Consider the following 18998-nt stretch of genomic DNA (forward strand, 5'->3'; position numbering starts at 1 on the left):
GGTGGACGAAAAGTCAGAACATTTCACCCCGTTGTTTTCCGCATCGTACGATTTCGGTGACACGGAGGTGTGTTATGTCAATAAAACAGTGGATGTCAACCGAGTTCCTTCTAGCCGGAGTTCGGCTGGGGATTTGTGCTTCCCGAGAGACTGTCACGACGGACGCGTCTTTGACCGGTTGGGGAGCTGTTTGTCAAGGGCGCCCAGCTCATGGAGTGTGGACAGCGACACAACGCGGTTGGCACATAAACAGGTTCGGAACTACTGGCAGTTTTTCTAGCTCTCCAGTATTTCTCAAATCTGCTGACCGGCCGTCATGTACTACTCAGGTCAAACAACATGGCGGTTGTGTCATACCTGAATCATCAAGGAGGGTTACGCTCTCGCCCCCTGTGCAGGCTGGCGAGGAGTATTCTTCTTTGGTCTCGGAACAGATTTCTATCGATCCGAGCAGTTCATGTCCCCGGACGTTTGAACGTCGGAGCGGATCTGCTATCCAGACAGACTCTGGAGCAGGGGGAATGGAGATTACACCCACAGACGGTGAGCCTTTTATGGCAGATATTCGGAGAGGCGGCGAGAGTGGACTTATTCGCGTCGAGCACGACTACGCATTGCCCGCTGTGGTTCTCCCTATGCCCTCCATCGCCCCTAGGCCTGGATGCGTTAGCTCACGATTGGCCCAGGACCAGCTTGTATGCTTTTCCTCCAATTCGTTTAATTCCAGCGGTGTTGTCCAGGATACGGCTGGACAGAGTGGAGCAGCTGCTGCTGGTGGCTCCGTGGTGGCCCACACAGCCGTGGTTTGCGGAACTGGTCAGTCTAATAGTGGGCTCTCCATGGGAGATTCCCCTCAGACAGGACTTACTATCGCAAGCACGAGGGATGATTTGGCACCCGAGGCCAGATCTGTGGAAACTGTGGGCGTGGCCTCTGAGCGGAGTGAGTTAATATGTCCCGGTCTTTCTGCGGAAACCTCCGAGACTATTATGAATTCCAGAGCAGCATCTACGAGACGCTTATATGCTTTCAAATGGAAGCTGTTTACGACCTGGTGTGGTTTTCGTAGTATAGACCCAGTTTACTGCCCAGTGGCTTCAGTACTGGAGTTCCTTCAAGACCGTTTCTCTGATGGTGTAACGCCAGCAACTTTGAAAGTTTATGTGGCAGCCATTTCAGCTAACCACGTATATATGGATGGTGCTTCAGTGGGCCGTCATCCGCTGGTCTCTCGCTTTTTACAAGGTGCGCGACGGCTGAGGCCTTTCCGCCCTGTGCGAGTTCCCTCATGGGATTTATCTATTGTACTGCAAGGTCTATCAGGACATCCGTTTGAGCCCTTGGAAACCGTACCGGATAAAATCCTGACCTTGAAGACAGTTCTTCTTATGGCCTTATCCTCCCTCAAGAGAGTTGGGGATTTACAGGCTCTTTCTGTTTCGCCGTCGTGCATGGATATTGCACCAGGCTTTGTGAAGGTATTGCTGCGACCGAGGCCTAATTATGTCCCTAAAGTCGCTTCGAACCCCTTTCATTTTCAGCAGACGGTCCTGGAGGCTTTACCCCCTGCTGGGATAGGATCAGAAGATCTAAGTCTTTGCCCTGTCAGAGCGCTTAAGACTTATGTCGATCGATCAGCCTCATGGCGTGAGTCCGACCAGCTGTTTGTCTGTTTTGGACATAAGAATAGAGGCCATGCTGTCACAAAGCAACGCATGTCCCATTGGTTGGTGGAGGCAATATCTTTTAGCCTATGAGGCGCGCGGTCTCGCCTCGCCTCTAGGAGTCAAAGCTCATTCCACTAGAGCAGTCGCTTCCTCTCAGGCGGCCCTCAGTGGATCTTCTATGGCTGATATCTGTGCTGCGGCAGGATGGTCCTCACCGAGCACTTTTATAAAGTTTTACAGTCTGGATGTAAGGACGGCTCCTGGCTCCCGGGTTCTCTCCGCTTGAGCAGATGCTTCCTTGGATCCCAGCTACCATTAACTACATAACCAAAGTTACATGGTTCCCATACGGTGACGTCACCGCAGCATCGAAGTGACCTATGAAAGGGAACATCTCGGTTACGTATGTAACCACAGTTCCCTGAATAGGGAACGAGATGCTGCGGTCCCGGCCGTTCCATACCTGATAGCGTTCTTCTCTTCAGTTCATGAAATCTGAGCGAAATAGCGCGCGCGCGCCCGGGTATACGATGCGTACGCATGCGTAGGGCGGTGCCAAGCGCTATTTGTCCAATAGGATTGGCGAGATGGTATAGGGCTTCAGACATTCGTCACACCGAAGGTGTTCCCATACGGTGACGTCACCGCAGCATCTCGTTCCCTATTCAGGGAACTGTGGTTACATACGTAACCGAGATCGTTATCAGCAGCATAATGCCTCGAGAGGAAGCTGTTAACAGCATTATGGTAAAACAATTTTTAGTAAATGGCAACTTTTATAATAATAATAATAATAATAATAATTATAATTTTTAATGATGATGATGATAATAAAATAATAATAATAATAATAGAGATAATATTTTAAATTATTATTACAATAATAATAATAATAATAAAAAACAGTTTTTCAAAATATAGCCTAACTGTAAATTGGTTACCTAGTTTGTTAATCACCGTGGCAATCTGGCTCATTAATTTAATCATAATTGTAATTTAATTCTTACTTGAATTCGCGAGATAAGGGATATTTGGCTATTTGGGATATTTTGGCTTTGAATGCGGCTCATCCAATTAGAATCGTTTCAGAACAATTTGTTTATAATTAAGGAATTACGCACAAATATTCTATATTGTGAGATAAAGGGCGTTGCGCAGAGTGTCTGCTACTAAATATTCAATGAACTCGTTAAATATATATCATGTAAATATATTTAGCAGCCCCTTAAACATAATGCTTTAACAAAACGTTTAGCCTATTTTACATAAAATTTTATAAAGCACTATTAAGTGTCACTCTTTCTGCTATTAGGTCATTATATAATCGCTTAAGGAGGTCATGTACAGTACAGTACATATATAAAAAGTGTTGGAAATATTAAGCACATAGGCGCGTTTCTTAGGCAAACAAGTAGGGTCTATCTTGTGAATAGTAATGAATGATTTTGCAGTGATTTTTCGAGTTATTAATTCCATGCTTCAAGGCACTCATAGGAAAGAGCTTATTGACTAATATAAATATAATATAATTATAATATTATTCATATAATATTAACTAAATAAACGTTAATCACTCACCTTTCAAGGTTTACGCAATATATAATATTGTAAAGAGCATACATGAATGATGTTATATATATATATATATATATATTTTTTTTTTTTTTATATAAAATATTACAAATTTTTTTATATATATATTGATTGTTAGGTCAGCATTAACTTGCAATACTGTAGGTTTTGTAATAAGCTGCCAAATATGGTACCAAAGAGACATTATGTCGGCCAATGGAATTGCTTCAGGGTTTGGATTTTAATGCAGAGTACAATTTGGGCACCAGGTTGTTTTGAGCCTATCATCTGAGCCGTAAATGCCGCAAATGCCATGTAACTAATGACTAAGGTGGCACCTTAAGAACGCACACAGTCCTAAGCCCTTATAGCAACTTTCCAAAGCTGTGACGTCAATATGATCCATTACACGCTTTTAAGACCCATCCAAAAAAATTATATAAAAGCAGAGACTAACAGGGCCACACTAACCAGCAAAACCTCAACCCCTTGGTCTGAATGCTGCTATGCAACAAAAACATTAATAATCTGTTCATAGTGATATTCTGAACCGCATCATAGATATATACAGCGGATATTCATACGGCAGTAGTGACCAATCAGCATCTGACTAACCATTTTAGAATTGTATAACTGCACATAAAGGTCGAGAGAGATCATGCTGCTGTTGTTCCACTTTCTCTCTCTTCCTCTTCCTCCCCCGCAGTGAGCTGATGGCCATACATCTCTTAAAGAGCCCATGACAATCAATAATACTCCACGCTAGCCCTCAGTGTTGGACTCTGTAGTCGTATAATACCGCAGCATTTGTCATTATTCGCCCTGATGGCTGAGGTCTGTGTTATTCTCCTGGGAGCTGTTCCCCGGTCATTACCGCTGTCATAAATAATATGCACTAATGAGATATGAATTGATTGCTTGTGTGAGCCTGACATTTTCATCTCTCACATTAAATGCTGTTTAACAATAGATTACCACCCAATCGTTCCTTCAGTACGGAAGGGTAAATAGACTCCGCATCAGGCTGAATGTGAAAAATATAGGTCTATATATTGCGCAAAAAGCTGTCATGCTGTTCAAAGAAATACTGATCTTTATTTGAATATTAGGCATAAATAGTAGGTAGAGTGCAGGTTTTCAGGGTCAGTTCTCATTATTAGTGAGAACTAAAGCATTGTGCTGCTTAAATTGAATTGTTCTATTAACATCCCAGACAGCAAACAAGCAATGGATTTCACGCGAGCCAGATGTGGGCAGAGTCTGGGCCAACACTATGTTGCTGTCTGGGATGCTTTTGGTAAAAATGCTCTCGGGCAGCAAAACTGACTGAAAAACTTGATTTATGAAAGATAGCACTAAAAGATCTTTCATAAGTAAATAGTTACAAATAAACAGACAATAGTTTTCTTTCTCTCGATTAAATCTAAAGCAAACACATCAACAAAACCTTCAGTTGAGTAACATGAAAAACATGAACTATTTGTGCTTGTATGGCTGTCACTTTTACTGATTAATGACTTTGCCTGTTAATGTACATTGAAGTCGAAATGTTTGTGTGAGTAAACGTGAGACAGAAGAGAGAAAGTAAGGGAAAGAGAGAACGAGGGTGGAAGAGATGGAGATAGGAACATGGTGAGAGAAGGATTGCTGTTGGTCTGTCCCTTTGTTCTCAAAGGAAATGGTGTCAGTGGTTCAGTGTTGCTTGCCATTGAGAGGTAAAGATTTACTGTCATCAAAGAGCAGATTAGACCACACAGACACACACATTGATTTGGGAGAGAGAGAAAGAAGAAGGGAATGAAAGAAAATAGAAAGAGAAAGAGGGAAAATAGATAGAGAGAGATTCACATTTTTGGTGAGGAAACTCATTCCGCGCTGGGAAAGATATGATCAGCTTATTTCGTGAGAGGGGAACATGGCAGCTCCTTCCTGAATGAACGTTGAAAGAAGTAAATTGTAAATATTGATTTCTGCAATGAACTGTCAATCTTCCTTGGCCCGAGATTATGCCGATCATCGGAGACCGACAAATTCGAAAAATGCTGACAGAGACAGCTGTATGGGATTCGTTTTAGCAGTGAGTGGAGTGGGCTTTATTTTCTGATGGCTGGTAATGGTTGTTCAGTTTCATCAGATAGCAGCTGAGATCTCATCGGCGGGGGGAAAAATTAAACCAAGCGTGACACCACAGACAGACCTTCACAGACAGAGGGCTTCGTCCCCCCAGAAGGATCTGAGGCACTTCAGTGGTCCTGTATAGCAGGTCAATTTTGATACACCAGAAAACCTGTTTCAAACCGGGTCAAGCCATTGAACTGATGTCAGTCCCCTTAAGTGAGTCAATTTTTGATGTAGACAAAGGAGAACTTAACAGATTTGTTCCAAAATGAGGAACAGAAGATTTTAAAGGTATCCTCAGTAGACTTATATATATATATATATATATATATATATACATACTTTTTTGCAGATTTCCACCTGCTGTTAGATTGTTAGATGCACAAGTAGGCAGCTGAAACACACTGATGTTTCCACTGAGTATTAAAAGTGTTTTGGTGCATTTTTATGGTTTTCTCATTTCCAACTGTATTTTAGCTGACCACTTTTGATTTGACTACCAAAAACGCATCTTAATACCAGGTAGAACTTAGAAGCATGGCAGAAATGAAGCAGTAATATTCAGTGACCATATATTTTAGTGGTAAAGAAAAACAGAGCAGCAGTGGGCTGTGCAGGTTTTAGCAGGTTGCCCCCCTCTGGTCAGATCAATAAGGTTTCTCTGCAGGCACAGAGCTGGTTATAATCCTCAGATGAGTTATGTTTCTGTCATAACCATGAGAAGGTTTTAACACTGACTCTTGGTGCAGATAAACAGTAGGTGGCATTTGTGGAACTGGGGCAGAGTGACGGTGACAGCTTTTGAAACATTAATCCAGAGGCGAGGAGCCTGATACGAGAAGGCTGTGCACTGTTTGTATGCTGAACGGTCTGCCAATCTTCATATTGAACATGGGCTCTGGAACACTGGGTGCTTTGTAGACTCTATTATAAGGTTTTTGACTGATAAAGAAAAGAAGAAGCCACTTTCTGGTGCTTAACCTGGTGATCTATAATCTGAGAATTTTGAAGTAAAGGCCATGAACACAAACACACTGATATGAAACTATTCTCATTCATCAAGTATATTCTCAGAAATGCTTGAGTGTGATTGGTCAGCTGTGGCACTCAGCGCAATAAATGGAAATTCAGCCAGTCGCTCATTATTGTTTATTTTACGATAATGACCAGCTGGCTGCACACTATCCCACTTATTTTATGGCTTATTTTAACCACCAGATAAATACATACGTGGACATGAAATATTGTTTTGAGTTAAAATTATTGCAGAATCTTACCTGTGTATATTATCAGCTTAAATCTCTCATATCACTCTGTGAACTCGCTCCCTCTTATAGCAAACGCAACTGCCGCCATCTTCTATCTCAGTTATCATGGTAGTAAAAATGACCTCAAATGTATTAAGGCAGTAATATTACTGCAGTATTACTGTAGTGTTTGTCTTGTTGCTAGATATCATTTGTATGGCGTTGCCATAGATCAGTGGTTCTCAAACCTCTCCATGAAGTACCCCCAGCACTGCACATTTTGTATGTCTCTCTATAAATGACACACCTATTTCAGGTCTTGCAGTCTCCACTAACGAGCTGATGAGTTGAATCAGGTGTGATAGATGAGGTAGACATACAAAATGTGCAGGGATGGGAGTACTCCAGGACAGGTTTGAGAACCACTGCCACAGATGATGGTGAGAATAGGAATACCTTACCGCGAAATGCCACGATTGACCAATGGAAACTTTACTGAGACTATGATGATGCATTTCCAGTTATTAACACCATAAATCTAGCTTTTTACATTTCATTTAAAAAAATAAAATAAATTGAATGTACATTTATAACACTACGATCACAGAATCTCTGGGACAAAATAGCAGATCCAAATGTAGCTTTTTTCTTTCAAAAACAAAGATCCAAAAACCAAAGGTAATCCAAAAGTTCCTCCACAAAGCAAACACCAGCAAAAACAATAACTGCAAACAATACTGAAGCAAACAAGGGCTAACAGAACATGGTAACAGAACTGGTAAGACTAAATAACACAGCTGGGAACGATGATAACTAATAATTAGTGCAAGCGGTGATGGGAACTTAAGTCTGGAACAACAAACAACAGTCCAGAATAGTGCCCTCTGATGACTGGCAAGGGCACTCCAGCAGATTGCTGTGACATGACCCCTGCTTTAAGAGCGGATTCCAGACACTCCAACCAAATTCAAAGAAATCCAGGAGGGAGGCAGAATGGAGGTGGATCAGAGGGAGGGATGGCTGGGCCAGGCCTGTGTAGTGGAAGAGGGCCTGGACACAGAGGTAGAACAGGAGGCCAGGGTGAGGCAGGCAGGACAAACCAGCAAGGCTCCGGCCAAACAGGAACCCTGGCAGATGGCCAGGGCAGGGCCGGAGGAATGGACCAGTGAGGATCCTACTGAACAAGAACCCCAGCAGAGGATCAGGGCAGAGCCGGGAGCTTGCCAGGCAGTAAGGTTGGATCTGAAGACCACCTCAGCGGAGCTGACAAAGTAGATGACCCCCTAGCGGTCCAGGCAAGATGCAATGAAGAGTACAAAGAGGTTAGTAACAGCCTTGATGGCTGCAAAAGACAGGCAAACAGCTTAGCAATGCTCTCCTTGACCATAACAGGGCACTGAGTGAATTCAGAGACAGTATTTGTGAACATAATAGGCAAGGCTAAGAGTTAATGACTGGCTTCTAGGGCTGAGACTGGCATGACAGGGGATTCATTGACGGTTTCCATGACCTCGTCAGGATAGATGAAGAGTTCATAAGGGGACACCCCTGTCTTGAGAGAAGCGAAGGTGAACACCCCCGCCACCTCTGGAGGTTCTGCAACAGATGCTGCCACCTGGAGTAGAGTGGGCTCTGGGGTGAACTCAAAATTGAGTGGGCTCTGGAGCAGACTCGTAGACTGAAACAAACCCTGGAATGGACTCATTGACTTGAGTGGGATCGGGAGTAAACTAATGGACTAGAGTAGGCTCTGGAGTGGACTCAGAGAGCTCCCAGACTGGAGTGGGCTCTGGAGTGGTTTCTGTCGGCTTCCAGACTGGAGCAGGCTCTGGAGTGGATTCTGTGGGCTCCGGAACTGGAGCAGGCTCTAAAGGCTCCTGAACTGGAGCAGGCTCAGGAGTGGATTATGTGGGCTCCCGGGCTGGAGCAGGCTCTGGAGACTAATATCACAAATACTGGAGTGGGTTCATGGGTTGACTCTAATCTCACCCACACTGGATTGGAGCAGGCTCTGGAGTGGATTCGTTGGGCTCCTGAACTGGAGCAGGCTCTGGAGTGGACTCTGAGGCCACTGGAGTCAGGTCCTCCAGGACCACAGGATTTGGGACCACCAGACTTGGGACCATCGATGTTGGGTCCTCCAGGGCCACTGGATTTGGGAACACAGGAGTTGGGTTCACCAGGACCACCTGACAAGGGACCACAGGATTAGACTTAGCTGCCCTCCTCCTTCTTGACCTTCGTTTACAAGTCAGAGATAAGGAAGCTTCACTATTCTCTGAAGATGTTATTGCGGACTTGGGCATCTCTGGGGGTACTGCGATGGGCTCAGACTGACCTGGTGATACCACTAAACTGTGGTAACAGAGATAGTTAACGAAACCCCAATAAACCAGAGTCTGAAGTCCCTCCATCTCACACTGGGGCCAAGGTTCATCCAGACAAACATTTAAAAAATATTTGAGCACCGCATCATCATCAGCCCCACTGCCAAAGTCCAAAATAACTGAGCCTCCCACCTCCATTTCCTGCTGGTGCAGAGCCAACAAGGACCAAGATCGTGCCATCCGCTCCTTCTCAGTGGCTGGAGAAAGAATATGAATGCCCATGGTCCAAAGGAAAAACTCAGAACACTGCCAAACTGCTGGATCTGATTAGGCTGCAGTATTCTGTCACAGAATCTCTGGGACAAAACAGCAGAGTGCAGCTTTATTCATTCAAAAACAAAGATAAAAAACAAGACAAAGGACAAAAACACAAAGTAATCCACAAAAGTGAAACAGAAAACAATACTGAAGCAAAGAAGGTCTAACAGAACTTGGTATATATAGGGGAACTAATAAGACTAAATGACATATATATCCAGCCCAAGGAGGGCTCCAGTTCCCACGTGCAGCCCTAGGAGAGCTCCAGTCCCCAAGTCAAGCCCAGGGATGTTCCTGAGTTAGTACAGGAGGGGGAAGTAATGTCAGACTCTGTTCCGTGTTTTGCTCCCCATGTGTTCCATGACCTACTTTTCCCTCATGTGCAATTATTGTTTCATGAGTTCCAGGTGTGTCTCATCATTCCCTCGTCATGTCATGTGTATTTAAAGTGTTCCCTCTTCTTAGTTTGGTCATCCGGTCTCCTTAAAGTCTCCTTGTTGATGTACTCCAAGTCTACTCGTTCCTCAATCCGCGCTCCATCACAATAGCGAATGTGACAAGTATATTGCTGTATTGACATTTTGAGCACAGCCCTATTTAAAGCATTGTTCCATGTTCCCCTTTTATACTTTGAGAACCTGCCCCTCCAAAGGTCTCTGCACGGCCCTGGTCTGGAGCTGTGACAAACATTTATTTGTCATTTGAACTGTTTGGAAACAGAGCGTAAATGTCCTTCAAAGATTACTTATCCTGTTGCATTTCTTCCTTTTGTATTTCCACAGAAGGTAATAGTTGTACGAATAATGAACCACTCTTTTTCAAATCTAACTGGTCTACCGACTGACATTTGTTAAAGCATCCACTTTGAACATTACAAAGCACATGATAGGGTGAATTCAGGTAATCTGGGACACTTAAAGTAAATTTAGTCAACATGAATTTTACTAAAATTTAAGCATGGATGTCATGTGACTGAAATCACATGACTTCATGGGGGTGATTCCACAGAAAGGGGCAGGGCACTTGTCAATCAAGAAGCTCCCCTGGGAACTGCATGACAAGGTCAGTGAAATAGGATTCTGACTAGATTAATGTTAAGGACATAAATCTGTCATAAATAAGACAATGTTCCTAATTGTTGTCAAATTATGTTTGTGATCTATTCAACCAAAAAAATTAAAGTGTTGAAAATGTGTTTTAGTTTTTTTTTCTTTCAAACTTTTTTTGTTGTTGTCCCACATTATCAAATATGATTGAGAATGTGGGACAGCATGCTTTGGGTAATCTGGGACAGTCTTCAAATGGGGGAAATATGCATTTAGGGACTTTAGGGGCTAATATATCCCATAATGAGAAATGGGTGTTAATGTGAACTACTGGAGGTCATGACATTAGCATAAATTCACAGCTAGCAGCTAGCTAAACAAGCTAGCTAGAGAGATGCTACAGAGATGGAATCTGGAAAACGTATTCCAATAGCAAGGAAAGATATCAGGATGAAGTAAACCATTAATTTAATTTCCCAAATTCCCAGTTTGTTTAGTATATACAACAGTTCAAACCACTGAGCAGGAGGGGGATCTGCACCCAGGCCAGTTGAAATGTTCTGTACACAAACACACACATGCACGAACGCATGCACACACACACACACACACCCACACACGCAGAAGATAATGGTGTGATAGATAATGATGGGTATCTCACCTGCAAGGAGTGTTTGTTCCCAGAGTAGCCCCAATTTTAATAGAATGGAGAACTTTAATAACCGAATGAATCAGTTTATAAAACTGTTGCTTGCTGTTGCTTAAATATTAGTTGATTTTTTTAAATGTTAATACAATGTTAAACAAATGTTAAACAATTTTAATAGAGTTTTAAATTAATTTAAATGAATTAACACAGATCGTTAATCCTGTGTAGCGATAGAAATAATTTTTCCTGATGAAATTTCTGTACTTTAATTTTTTTCCATATTGCTTTTTAAAAATTGGTGATATTGTGTTTGCCATGCATAAAGTATGGTGAATATAGGCTTTTTTTAGGCATAATACATATGTCCCAGATTACAAAGTGACCTGTCCCAGATTATCAAATTTAGGCAGATTTTTTTTTTTTTTATATATTTTTTTGGGCACAAAAACACTGATACAGTAGATGTGGCATGTCTCCTCTTGGTATAATATCTACATTCTTTCTTCTGGTGTGCTTAGAAAACATCTTAGGGATTTCAGAAAAGTCTTAATGTGTTGATCTAATGTGTTAGATAGATATCGAAATAAATCGCAGAATTCAAAATTTAAAAAAATGTCCCAGATTATAAAAAATATATTTGCTGTAGGCCTACTTTCCGTTCAACCCTATAGAAGTTTACAACTTTTACTTCTGAGAACCCCCGGAAATGTGAAATCCAAGTATTAGCCAATAGAAAGCCAGGTAATATTTTTGTATAATGACCACTTTCCAACATCATGTTTCGTGTATCTTATATATCATGTATAAGTTTTCTTTATAATCACATAACTTTTTTAAATAAATATATATATATATATATATATATATATATATATATATATATATATATATATATATTATATATATATATATATATATTATTTTTTTTTTTAAATGATGTAGGTAAACATGGGTGTTAATAGTGCAGCAATGTACATTTACATATATGCTTTTAGCAGACGCTTTTATCCAAATTTAGGGTATACATTTTTTGTGTAGGATGTATGAACAGCTCACAGAAATTGCTTTCAAACACACCACTTACTGCAAAATCTGCATGGGAAAATCGCTCAACCTCATATGAAATTTCCATTACCTTTGATTCCTATTAAAATGGCTGAATTTTGCCTGCTGAACAATGGTAAACTGGAGCACACCTTAACTTAAATAAACCCCTGCATTGCCATATTTAATAGGTGATAGATGAATTACGTTATAAAAACATGGAAAAGAAGGGAAATGGAAAATGGAGCAAAAAACAAGCAAACAGACAAACATCTTTGCTAAATGTCTTTCACAGACATCCACAATTCAATCAGAGGCCGCTGCGCAGCTGTGAATGATGTGCAGAAAGCCAATGCTTGCACTTTGTTTTGTTAGCATGTGCACATCCAGGTCTCATAACATTAGGACCACTCAATGCGCTGCTCTTTTGAATTACTGCTCCTGGGCCAGGCCTGGGAAGGCTCATTTGCGAGCAATCGATACGGGAGAGGGATTGGGTGCAGATGGAGCGGTACATCAGGTCGGCCTTGATGGGGAAATCATTGAGGTCAGCGCTGAGAAGGCTAGAGCTGATCAGCTGTGTTAAACTCCTGCAGTGTCTCAGACTTCGCAGGACAGGGTCGGATGTATAAACAGACTGCTCACCACCGCATTATACCTGAAACGTGCTTGATCGTTCAAAGATGATGGTGAGAAGACGGTATTAGGTTTTAAGGCATCTAGCCCTCGTTAGATTCAATCTTAGATTACTTTGACAAATGAACAATAACCTTAAAGTGATATATGCAAGCTGACAGGCTGCCCATAATATTGTTTTTGGCTGTGCATGACTTCAGGTCAAATCAGATGAGATTCAGTGAAAAACGATCCGTTCCCAAAGAAAGTCTTGCAAAAACACACAAATCATATGTGATTGTTTTTTATAATTGATTCTGTCTAACTGACTTCAGAAAAAGGGCTTCTTTTGGCAAAAGAAAAAAACCTTGTGGAGGGAAAAGAAAACAATTTACAATACCATAATTAACAGTGATAACCCACATGTACAGGCTACTGCCAAACAAAATGAATTCAGATATGATAATAATAAACAGTAGTAATTAATTAAAACATTAAATACATCAACAAATGGTTAAATAAGCAGCATTTAACAACATATTTTCTCTTAATCTAATTTAATATATTTTAGTATATATTATTTTACTTAATAAATATATTATTTCATTAAACATAAAATTTTAGTACGGAGTAAATGGTTTTCCACAGGTCACTTTCCATTCTTGCAGTTACTACTGTCAAAACTCAAAACAAAAATAATATTTAGTAATCAATTAAAAATGAAAAACATCAGTAAACGGTACAGTAAGCAGCGTTGAAATATAAAATAGGATATATTTCAATAAATGAACACTGAATTTAGCACTGTTTCTTTTTTGTTTAACTGGTTTCACACATCACTTTCCCCACTCTAGCCATCACTATGGTCAAAACGGACGTGAGCGTCGATCATTTTTCTCCCATTAAGCACAAATGATTCAGTTGTGTTAATGGCATTTTTGTTTTGTAGTATGCATGCGTCCATGGCAAACAGCCGTACTTGAACTTTTGTCCGAGCGATTAGGACACAAGGACAGTGCCTGCAGCATTAGGTGTCCTTTAATTGCCATTTGCATAGTGGGTTAATCATTTTCCGACTCCCCAATTACTTACCCTCTGTGTCCATGTCAATGACGCTCTCACACAGATGCCCACATTTGGGATTATGGAGGCTTTGTTTTGCTTAAATGGTTATCGTCCCGGGATCAATCACAAAGTGTGCATTTAGAGAGCGGAACGTGGCTTTTCCATTTGGATGCTTTCTCTGAATTCTGATAGGACTTTATGGCCCTCATTCATAACATTGTAATTGTTTATAATTTTATATATATGCATATTGATCAATAAGATTTACTATTCGAATGGCTTCTGTTTTGTACATTTTATAATAATAATAATAATTCTGGATTTATTTGTTATTATTTTCAAAAAGTGCCCAGTATTTTACCAGTCCATAATAACATATTTAATTACCCATATATTAATGACAGTTATCATGTATTCACCTTATTATGATGAAATTATACTTTCTTTAGGCACATTATATTAAATTTTGTTCAAAAGAAAACATTTTCAAAGTCTTTTATTGACTAACAAATTTAATACATATTCATATTTCATTTACATAGTTCTGACATGAAAGAAGTTCCTGACAGTGAAAGGAAAGTAAGTATTCTGGAACACAAAGAGCTGACTTCCAAATTATTTATTGTTGATTCCCTAGATTTTGGCATCTTGTTTTCTTTCCCCAGCTGTGTAGTGCCGACTTTGCCCTTTCCCTGAAAGGACGATATGAGTGTCAGATTTATGACCTGCTAAACGAGGCTGCTGGCCCGATTGAAATCTACTGCAGTGAGTAACAATGACAGAGTGAGGATGTTTGCCCATGATTAGCAGAAATGCTAGAGGTTAATTACTCAGATCTACGTTTATTGTTCCATTTGCACATTTCAGACAGACTGATCGTTATTAATTAGGGTCACCGATCCGATCGAGGTGAACAAGGAGCCCCTACAGCCATTTCAAGCAGGCAGAGACCGAGGCACCATTACCTCGGCGGAACAGTTAGCGCTGTAAGCTATTGGCTTCATCTAAGAGCTGCATTAGCGTGAAGAGCTGAGCTCATAAACAGTGTGGGCCGAGCTTTAAATGGCTGACTGGGTTTATGTGCTCTTCTGTTTGATAATGCTTTGCACTTCTAATGCATTTTTAAGTGGCCCTTCACGTACTCATTTCCCAATAAAGTGGATTACTTTGCTTTAAGACCTGGTATGAAGGGGTAAATCACAGCAACAGCCAAACGAGAATGGGGAAATTAGGTTTTTTTGCATATGGAAAGCATCGCCTGGCTAAAGAACCCTCAAGAACCTTTAAACGAGGCTTCGCGGCTAATTACAGGACGTGTTTTTGACTTCCTGTTTTGGAGTGTTGAATATACAATTCAAACTATTTGACATACAACACATAACAGCTCGCATGCAGTGCCAAAAGCACTTGACGGGCCAAAAGTGAATGTAGAAGTCAATCAGCCAATATGCTGGTATATTAATAGCAAAATGAGAGTTTGATCCTTGACATTTACTAGATATTATTTACTTAAGCTTGAAAATTGAATCAATACATTTCGGCAATTCCATAAATGTAAATCAGATCTTTAAAACAGGATTATCCTCTATGAGGTGATGTTATTCAGAGTGAAATGACTGACCGCAAGAAATCAATTCGGCAAATTAGAGTAGGATGAATCAGACGCAACCCATGTGGACATGGAAAATCAATAAAATAATTTAAAAGATAAAGGCTCTGGGTCCTTCAAATCTCCCCTGTGGCTATACGTGACAGTTTATTCTCATTAAAGTTTTGGGTAAAATGTCATACAATGGAATTTGAGGACTCATGCATAAGCAGAATGAGTCGTACCACCTTCCTGTCCGTGGTGAGTAAAGTTGGCGCAAACCAGGTGTTTCTAATAAGTAAGTCTACACTGAGGCCTTTGTTGTATCTGATGACTCAGAGATGTTTCAGAGTCATTTCTGCTGCATTAGCTTTATCGCTATATTTAGAGCTGTAATGCACTTTCTGGCTGAGGGATATCATATCTGAATGGCTTCGATAGAAAATATGATGGCAATCATATTTCATACCATGTGGTGGTGCTGTAGTCCAGTTCCTTGTAATGTCAGATGGAGATGTACTCTGATTTTTAATAGGAGAACCAACAAGCACAGCAGGTGAGTTGGATTAATGTATTTTTTAAAAATAGAACTAAACTTAAAAAATGCTTTTGTGCTTCAGTGCCATCCATTCTATTCTCAGCATGCGCTGCGGCATGATTAATTAATATGATTGTATTATTTGACTGTTTGCCAGTTTTATGTACATAGTCGTTGTTGGTTTTTGTCTTATTAATGAACTTGTTGTCTTGTGGTGGCAGCATGCGTTTGTTTCTCGACTCAAAACGATCAGTTAGGTTACCCTTGCCGTGATTCCAAGTTTTGAGGTCTGTGTTTGGTGTTTATGAAAGTTGTAATCTCATAAGTATTGGAATAAAACTATAAACCATTTGTTTTTTTTTTGTTTTTGTTTTTTTTGCTTATAACTGTTTTAACGTCTTAAAAATGTACTATTTTTAAGTCTTAGAAAATCAATAAAGTTAGCTAGGTAATAGTTAAGGTAATTGCAGTTTAAATTCAGTCAAGATATTTACTTAAAACAATTACGCAAAATAATCAACTAAAAAAAAACATGTAAACTGTTGTCTTCATTTTTTAAAGTTCCGCAAACATCCCATTTTTTAGAGTGTATATAAACAGTGTGGTAATATATGACAAATGCGTGACCACATATGACAGAAAATCTATCCAATAAAGAACAAATATTTAGACTTACCCTAGACTGATGGTTCATTTTAATAACACTGCTGTGATGAAGGTAAATAAGATTGAAAGTTCGTCTTTCTGAAGAGGGACTCAGAGTTTCACAGAGCAAGTTATTTACAGGCATACTGAAAGGTCACACTAATCTCTGAATAACCAGCCATTGATTTTCAGTTATACCTTTTAATAACATGGCAAAAGAGACACTCCTTTATATACAATATTTATTAAGTGCCTCTAAATTATTAAGTGCCTTTAAAATTGAGAAATTCTCTTAGGCTTTGCTCTAAATATTTTTTCTTTGTGAAAAAAAAAAAAAATGGAAGCATTTTTCACGGTTTGGTCTATTTAAGATGTTCATCGACACGATGTAGGCATGAGAACCTCCATAATGGAGATGGCAAAATGAGCTGAGATTATTCTTTTGAAATGACTAATTGGTATGAATTACTAAAGCTATGGCTGTTTACACCCATCTTCTTGTTGGCTGACAGGTCTGGACCTCACAGGGCACCCCTATGATTGAGAATGAACTCAGACAGCATCTGATGAGGTCGGGCTATTTGTTGATTAATATACAAAGAGTCACACTAGGACTCCATTAATCAAATGAGAATGTCACGTTCCGTATGATTTACATGTCGCCTCTCCTCCAGCAATTCTGTTTCGGACATGGCACGGGGTGGGAACGGAAGGATGAGGGATGAGAAGACAGGATGATGAAGGGTATTTTAGAGAATGAGTTTACTGTATGTGATGTCACTCCTCACAGCAGGACTATTCGCACAGCAGCGAAGTTTCATTTCTGTCATAAATCTATCTATTCAAAATGTACAGTCAAACACAGCCTGCAGGCGTACATCAACTTGTTTATTAGTTTCGGTTGGGATTGGGCACAGGTTTTCCAAAGAAATGTACATATCAATTAGATGGAATATATAAAGAAAGTATTTTTTTAAATGCATTTTGAAAATAAACAACACATAATTAAAAACAGAGATGAATTTTGTTTATATTGTTTGTTTATACGCTTATATGACTTCTATGACTATCTGTGATCAAGCTAATTAATAATAATTCTCTTTCAGTTTCAGATAATTCTAATTCACGCCATGTTTACATATTTATTTGTTTTCATCATACTCTGTCATCACATTGATGTTTTAATAATGAATCTGATTCTAATTCTTATTCTGATTTTGATTCTGATTGTAATAATGTTTTGCGTATGTTTGTCATGCATTGTGATCACACTAATAGATTAAAAATCATTTTAATTCTGATTCTCACTATTGTCACTATTGTTCTAATTCCATTTACTAATTTTACAAATTTATATTTGTATCCTTATTCTGACTCTCAATCTGACTCCTGATTTAGTTTTTGTCACGCAACTGGTTCTGAATCTAAATTTCACTCTTACTCTAATTAAAAATCAGATTTTGAGTGTGATTCAGAATAGACATGGAATTTTTTTTTTAATGTTTCTGGTTCTGATGTGAATTTGTGCATTTCTGATTGTAAATTTGAGTCTTATTCTGAATAAATTCAGATTGAGTGTGATTATGATGATGTGTGTTTGTTTGCATGTTTTTTTTAATAAAAATTTTGTTATTCTTATTCTGAATCTTAAACTGAATTCTGATTCTCTTCATACAGTGATGGATTTACAATGATTCCGATTCTAATTCCAAATGAAAATTCAGACTTCTTCAGACAGAATTCTGATTCTAACGGCTGTTTGATTTGGACAGAGGGTTTTATTTCCCTCTCTGTAGGTCTGTGTGCAGGCTGGTGGTCAGACTCTGACCCTGTCAGTCGGTGACCCTGAAAAATGACACACTGATTGACTCTTTGTCACCACCGTGTCATAAGGACGGTTGTCGTGGTAGCTGCGGAATGTTCCGAGCATAAAAGCAGAGCCATCAATCTCTTCCGGAACACGTCTTGTTCCTCGCTGCCCTGGGATGATTTCAAACACCACAGGTCTTTTTCATCAACTTTAAAAATGACAGATGCTTGCCAAGACTGCTTTCTCGCTGTATCAATGTGAACACACATCAATAAAAACTACACACAAAGAGTGTCAAACATATTCCCAAACTTATTTTTGATGTTTCCTTCACTAAGTTGCAACTGTTTCAGAGGCACCAAAGTGCATGGAAGCAGATGTAATTTCATTTATATGTGACGTTTCCCAGCATGCCCCATTCAGATGCCAGAGCATAGCAGGGGGGATACTCTTTTATTCCCTCAGTCTCAGGAGACATTCTCCAGTGTTGAAGATCTCACCAGAAGGTGAAGTCAACTAGCAAACATCCCACAATAATGGCACAAAGTGGATTTAATGTCTCACAAAGCATCAGCCGTAATCCACAAAGATGACTCTCACAGTCTTTCGGGGAGTTTTTATGATGCTAATCAGATCGCTGACAGCTTGAAGTCCATGGCTGATAGCGATGAAAGCAAATTTAATTTTCTGTTTCCACACAATGCAATGTTATTGAAACATGCACTTATATCTCTACGTTGTGGTGATAT

The 18998-nt window shown here is 39.8% G+C and overlaps 1 long non-coding RNA gene across 1 annotated transcript; it reads left to right on the forward strand.

Annotated features, from left to right (window-relative positions):
• Window positions 1–14208: 14208 nt before the first annotated feature.
• On the forward strand, window positions 14209–17598 carry LOC122140784. Its single transcript, XR_006157356.1, has 3 exons — window positions 14209–14247; window positions 14334–14433; window positions 16952–17598. It is a non-coding gene; the product is annotated as an uncharacterized LOC122140784 (long non-coding RNA).
• The last annotated feature ends 1400 nt before the right edge of the window (window positions 17599–18998 follow it).

This window comes from Cyprinus carpio, chromosome B19 (assembly GCF_018340385.1).
Source record: "Cyprinus carpio isolate SPL01 chromosome B19, ASM1834038v1, whole genome shotgun sequence".
Lineage (NCBI taxonomy): Eukaryota > Metazoa > Chordata > Actinopteri > Cypriniformes > Cyprinidae > Cyprinus > Cyprinus carpio.